Consider the following 6,982-nt stretch of genomic DNA (forward strand, 5'->3'; position numbering starts at 1 on the left):
AGAAAACTATTGGTTTTTGTGTGTGTGTTGGAGATTGAACCCAGGGTCTTGAGCATGCCAGGCAAACACTCTACCAACTGAGCTATATCCCCAGCCCAGGTTCTCTACCTCTTTACATTCTGCTTTAATTAAGAGCAGGCTGTTTCCCTTTCCCTGTAGCTATCCCAGTGGATGGGAAGCTGTTAGCATTGATACAACTTCCATTCACAGTTGTACCATTTTTCTTCCACTTTTGATGCTGGTTAAATTTCTTCTCCTTGGACATCATACATTATATCTATCAATCTTTTTGTTCATTTTTTTGGTTTGTTTTTATGTATCAGGAATTGAACCCAGGGGCATTGTACAACTGGGTTACATCCCCAACCCTTTTCACTTTTTATTCTAAGACAGGGTCTTACGAAGTTTCTGAGGGTCTTGCTAAATTGGTGAGGCTGGCCTTGGTCTTGGGATCCTCTTGCCTCAGCCTACTGAGTCACTGGGATTATAGATGTGCACCACCTCTTTATCATTCTTTGGGCAACCCTTTATCAATGTCTATGTTCTCTTAGTTGCTGAAAATTTTGCAGATTGGAGTACCCTCTTTAGCCTCCCAATTACTATGGACAAATCCTGATTCTTATCACTCACAATAGTTTCACATGTAAACAAATTCCTTATATTCCAACACACCACTGATGAGCACAAACTCCTTATTTTTCTGCTTCATTCCTACCTTTCTGCTCTTGAACTTTGTTACTCTCAGTTTTCCATTCCCCAAAAGATATAATTTCCCTACCCAAATTGAACACTGATCATTTGAACAACTTTCTTTCTTTCACATACAAGGTATTGAACTCAGGGGCATTTAACCACTGAGCCACATCCCCAGCCCTATTTTGTATTTTATTCAGAGGTAGGGTCTCATTGAGTTGCTTAGTGTCTTGGTTTTGCTGAGGCTGGCTTTGAACTTGCCATCTTCTTGCCTCAGCTCCTGAGCTGCTGGGATTGCAGGTGTGTGCCACCATGCCTGGCCTGAACAACTTTCTTAATGATGGTCTTTTACTTGTCTTCTCTACCTGACTTTAACTTTTATTCAGCTATTAAAAAAAACAACAAAGAAAAAGTAAAAAACAAAAAACAAGAAAAAACAGCAGAGCCACATGGTGTATGTCTATAATTGCAGGCACTGAAGAGGCTGAGACAGGAAGATCCCAAGTTTGAGGTCAGACTCAGCAGTTTAGTAAAAGCCTGTCTCAAAATGTAAAAAGTACTTACTGGAGATGGTAGCTCAGTATAGATCACCCCTGGGTTCAATTCTCAGTATCATCACAACAAAACCTAAATTCAACTATAGGTCAGAGAATCAAACATGTCTGACTCATTTTTTTTTTTTTTTTTTTTTTTTTTTTTAGTACTGGGAATTAAACCTAGGGGCACTCAACCACTGAGCCACATTCCAGGCCTTTTTAAATATTTTATTTAGAGACAGGGTCTTGCTGAGTTGCTTAGGGCCTAAGTTACTGAGGCTGCCTTTGAATTCACAATCCTCCTGCCTCAGCATCCCAAGCCACTGGAATTACAGGTGTGTGGCCACTGTGCCTGGCTTCTTTCTTTATTTTTTAACTAATTAATCATTTATTGCAAATTTGTGTCTATTTCAAGAATAGATCTTCTTGGATGTTAGACATAGATTATCCTTTTCTTTTCCTGTTTTGTTCAAAGCATGTCTGATTTCTAATCCCAGCTAAGCTTCTTACTAATTTTGTAGATTTGAGATACTTACTGAACTTCTTGAGCTCTTTGTGTGTATATGCATATGTACATATGCATATATATGCAAAATAGGAATGTGTATTTCATCAGTCATTTTTCAGTAAAATAGAGAAACCACTCTAGAAATTCCAAGTAGAGAAGGATTTAATGCAAGGAAAGTGTTACAAAGTGATAGGGAGGTTTTGGAGACACAAGAAAAAAAACATGGTTACCCAGAGATCAGGAAGCTAGTACCAATCTTGATTTAGAGAAGCCAAAGGAAGAAAAGTTATTAACCAAAAATCCAGAAGCTGGAGCCCACAAATCTGCACTACCCTGTATTGCTGATGCTGCTGGAACTGTCTCCACTTTTTCTAGGCAGGAACTGCTGCAGTTGATGTTGCCAGTGGCACTGCCAGAAACGGAAGGGCTTTCCCCTTCTTCCCACCTTCAGACTTAACTGGAACCAAGCTGACAAGGGAGTGAGAAAACTGTGGTTTTCAGAGTCCCAGCCCTGGTGATACAGGGGAGATTATAGAGGAGTGGAAGTGCAAATGAGTAGCAACAGGGAATATCTGCCACATGTGTTCATACTCATCGGATCACTTAGTTAAGCGATGAAACTCAAAGTGCTATAAGCAAGAAGAGAATTTATTGACTTATGTAATTTAAAAAATCTTTAGGCAGCTTTTGACTTCAGGCAGAGGTCAATGTAGATATTAAATTGATATTCTAAAGCATCTGTCTCTTTCTATCTCTGTGCTTTGCTTTCTTTGAGTTGGCTTCATTCTCAGGAAAGCTGATTCTTCCTAGGGGTGAGATGTCTACCAGGTTTTCAGTCTACCAACGATTTAGACTGATAGGTCAGGGAAATACCTAGATCTGGTTTTCACTTGCTCAGAGTTAGTCATATGCCCATCTCTGAACTGACCCCTTTGACCCTAATATGGACAAATCAATGAAGTGGGTTGTGGGACTGGGATCCCATGTGAGCTGAGAATAGGGAAGATTCAGGCTGGGGTTGTGGCTCAGTGGTAGAGCGCTGGCCTATCCTGTGTGCACTGTGTTCAAGTCTCAGTAATGCATATAAATAAATGAATAAAATAAAGGTCTATAAACAACTTAAAAAAAAAAAAGAATAGGGAAGATTTGGATTTCTACAGAAAGCTGATGTGCTGTTTCCAAGGGGGAATGGATGTTGGGCAAATAACAATGGTATCAACAATGGATGTTTATGACAGGATAATACTCATCTTGTGAAATTTTTTCTTGTTGCCCATCCAATCTTCCTTCCTTTCCTCAGCTAAAGACTTTAAAAATAGTGTTATTATTAGCCATGAAATACCTCAACTTCTTCCCTGCTCCTGCCCTTTAAATTACCCTACATGCCCTCCTTATCCTCACCTCTATCCCTTCAGAATATAAAATTATGGACTATAAAGTTGATCCCATACCCCCCATCATCTCCAGAATCTCACACTATCTATCATCTTCCTTTTTCTTTATTTTATTTTACTTTTTTGCATTGCTGGGAATCAAACCCAGGGCCTGGTACTCACTAGGCAAGCACTTTACCACTCAGCTAGATCCTCAGCTCCTCTTTATTTTTAAAATGATCTTCTCCACTGGTATCTTTTGCTAGTTTATACTCTTGTCCAAGTTTCTGTTATCTTTTTTAATTATTAAATTATTTATTTATTCTAATTTGTTATACACGATGGCAGAATGCAATTCATTTTATGTTACACATATAGAGCACAATTTTCAAGTCGCTGATTATACACAAAGTATTTTCACACTATTCATGTCTTCATACATTCTGTTTTAAAAAGATGACAAAAGCAGAATTTTTTAACTTGAAAGATGAACTTTAGTTTTTCAATTTTTTTCTAACAAGTTATTTTATTGATAAATAATAATTACATACATTTATAAGCTATATGATGTTTTGATATATGTATGTAGTATGGAATTATTAAATCAGGTTCATTAATATATCCCTTACCTTGCTTACCTATCTTTTTTTATAGAAGATATTTCAAATTTACTCTCTTAATTATTTTGAAATAGATAACACATTATATGTGACAAGTCTCCCAGCTGTGTACTAGATATCAATACTTATTCCTCCCTTCTCTCTGGAACTCCCTATCCTTTGATCAACAATATACATTCCCTTCTTTCCCACCCTCTGTCCAAGTTCCTGGTGAGTATCATTCTACCATGTAATTCTGTGAATTCATCTTTATTAGATTTCACATATAAGTGAGATCGTATTTGTCTTTTTGTGCTTGACTTGTTTCACTTAATATAATGTCCTCCAGGTTCATCCATTTTTGCCACAAATGCCAGGATTTCTCCTTTTTTAAAAATTGAATAGTATTCTATGTATATAAGTATCACATTTCCTTTATCCATTGAACAGTTGATGGAAACTTTGATTCTACATCTTGGCTATTGTATAATGCTATAATAATCATGGGATTGCAGATATCCCTTTGAAAAACTGACTTTAGTTCTTTTGGATATATATTTAGTAATAGGATTGCTGGATTGTATAGTAGTGATATTTTTTTTTTTTTTTTTTTTTTTAAAGAATTTTTTAATGTTTATTTATTTATTTTAGTTTTCGGCGGACACAACATCTTTGGTTGTATGTGGTGCTGAGGATCGAACCCGGGCCGCACGCATGCCAGGCGAGCGCGCTACCGCTTGAGCCACATCCCCAGCCCCAAGTAGTGATATTTTTAGGATTTGTTTTTGTTTTTGTTTTTTGGTCCTGGGGATTGAATTGAAAAGCACTTTACCAATGAGCTATATCTGCAGTCCTTTTCTTTTCTTTTCTTTTTTTTTTTTTTTTTTTTGAGACAGGGTCTTGCTAAGTTGCTGAGGCTGGCCTCAAACTTGCAATCTTTGTTCCTCAGTCTCCCTCATCACTGGGAATACAGGTATGTGTCATTACAGATTTGGCTCTATTTTTGTTTTTTTGATAAAGTTTCATACCATAAAAACAGAATCTTTAAACTCATATCACTTCTCAGCTATTGTCTATTCGTTCTTCCAAATTTCTCAAATGGAGGTTCTATATTTATTTACTCTACTTTCTCATTTATAATTGCTCAATTCATCCCATTGTGCCTTCTTCCTCCATTTTCTGATACTGATTAAATCGTGAGGATCCATAACCTCCATGTTGCCGAATTCAAAGAATACTCTTTTTTTCATTTTTTAAATATAGACTTTTAGTTGTAGATGGACACAATACCTTTATTTGTTTATTTACTTACTTATATGTGGTGCTGGGGATGGAACTCAGTGCCTCATACATGCCGGGCAAGTGCTTCACCACTGAGCTACTATCCCAGCCCCCAAAGAATACTTGATTGCCTAAACTTACGGGAAATCTTTGCTGCATTTGATGCTTTTAACCACTCACTTCTCCTTGAAATTTTTTCTTCCTTTGGATTTCTTCCATGACCTTACTCTCTCCTGATTCTTCTCTTACCCTTCTATTTCTTTTCATTTTCCTTCATAACCTTCTCTCCTTTGCAGGCTTCCTAAATGTCGGCATTTCCAGAGTTCATTTCTCTATCCTTTTCTCTTCTCATAGTATCTGTCTTTTAGAATATCCTATTGAAGGATGTTGAGGAAGTTCTGTCAGGCCTTGAATTTGACTTCTAAATTCCACTTCAGGTAGTACTGGGAAGATTTTACTCTTCATATATTTTCCAGATAAAAACTACTACTCAGAAGAAAGCATTTTGTAAATAAACTACAAGAAAATTTATAATATAAGAATACTTCTGTGTAAATGGAGGATAAAGCTACTTTTGCTCTAGAACTGTCTTCACTGTTAATAGAGCTGAAAATTCTGATCTTTCACATAGGCATTTGGTTGCCAACTGCCTGCTAATGCTAATTGGCTGGCTTATCAAATCAAATAACATAAAACTATAACTCTTAGGGACTCTTCGTAAATACTGCTAGTGACTCTTTGTAGGATCCCAAAATGGCTCAGGGCACCACATGGCAAGAGGTGCATATAAGAGATTGAGTCAAACTTGCTTTTATAATAGATCCACTCTCCAGATAACTCATTAGTCCATTAATCCATAAATGGACTAACCCATCCATAGCAGCAGAACTTTCATGATCCTATCACATCTTTGTGTGGGTTTTTTACTTTTGGTTTTTGTGGTGCTAGGACCTTTTACATGTTTGGCAAGTGCTCTACCACTGAACTATATACACCCCAGGCCTATTTATTTTTTATTTTGAGACAGGGTCTCACTAAATTGTATAAGGTGACCTCAAATTTGTGATTTTCCTGCCTCAGCCTTACCAGTTGTTGAGATTACAAGTGGGTGCCACCATACCCCACACCTTATCACCTCCTAAATGTCTCACCTGATCCCACCTTTTGGGGATTAAATTTCAAAGTGAGTTTTGGTGGGGGCTTGAGATCATAGTAACACCCATATTTGCCTTCCTGTGATTCTCCTGCTATTTGGAAAAATTTTCTCTTCTCCTGCCTGATCTCTATGTACTTCCTTCATCCCTCACTAATCTCTGTAAATTCTATCTCCTAAATATTTATTAAACATGTGCAATTTTCTCCATCTCTAGTCCTGCTACCATAGTGCAAATCATCATTGTTCTTGAAAGCCTCCTAAATATTCCAGACCAAATTAAGCTCATATCAAGCCCTACACATCTCCTTTGAGATACTCACCACAGTTTTTGTTATATGCTTAATGTCTCTTTCCTCTGTTAAATTTCAAGCTTTATGAAGGCGGAAACTCTATCTTGTTTCTTTAGGTATTCCTAGTACCAAGGACAGTACCTCATGCATAATAATAATTTGTTGAAAGAGATGAATGAATGAATGGGGACACCTTTCTTCTCCTGGGTAACCTAACTCATTTTTTCAAGGACTCAGGTCAGAGGTCATCTCCTCCAGGTGGGTTGCAGTTTAATCTGATTCATGGATCCCCCATGCCCTGGTTTGGGATCTGGTACATAGTTCACATATCACAGGTGAGTCAATTATAATAAACTAATAAACTCTTGACCATGAATTGATAATTGTTGAAAATGAATGATGAGTATATGATTATACTGTTATTTTTGTATATAGTTGAAAAATTTTATAATAAAAAGTCAAAACATTCACCTCAAGTCAAGTGAATGTCCATTCAAAGACAACCGTGAAGCTTCTGGCTTGGGCAAACCAGTAGATGGTGGTGCT

The sequence above is a fragment of the Marmota monax genome, unplaced genomic scaffold (assembly GCF_021218885.2).
Source record: "Marmota monax isolate L192 unplaced genomic scaffold, Marmota_monax_Labrador192_F-V1.1 WCK01_AAM20220418_F8-fsc00061, whole genome shotgun sequence".
NCBI lineage: Eukaryota > Metazoa > Chordata > Mammalia > Rodentia > Sciuridae > Marmota > Marmota monax.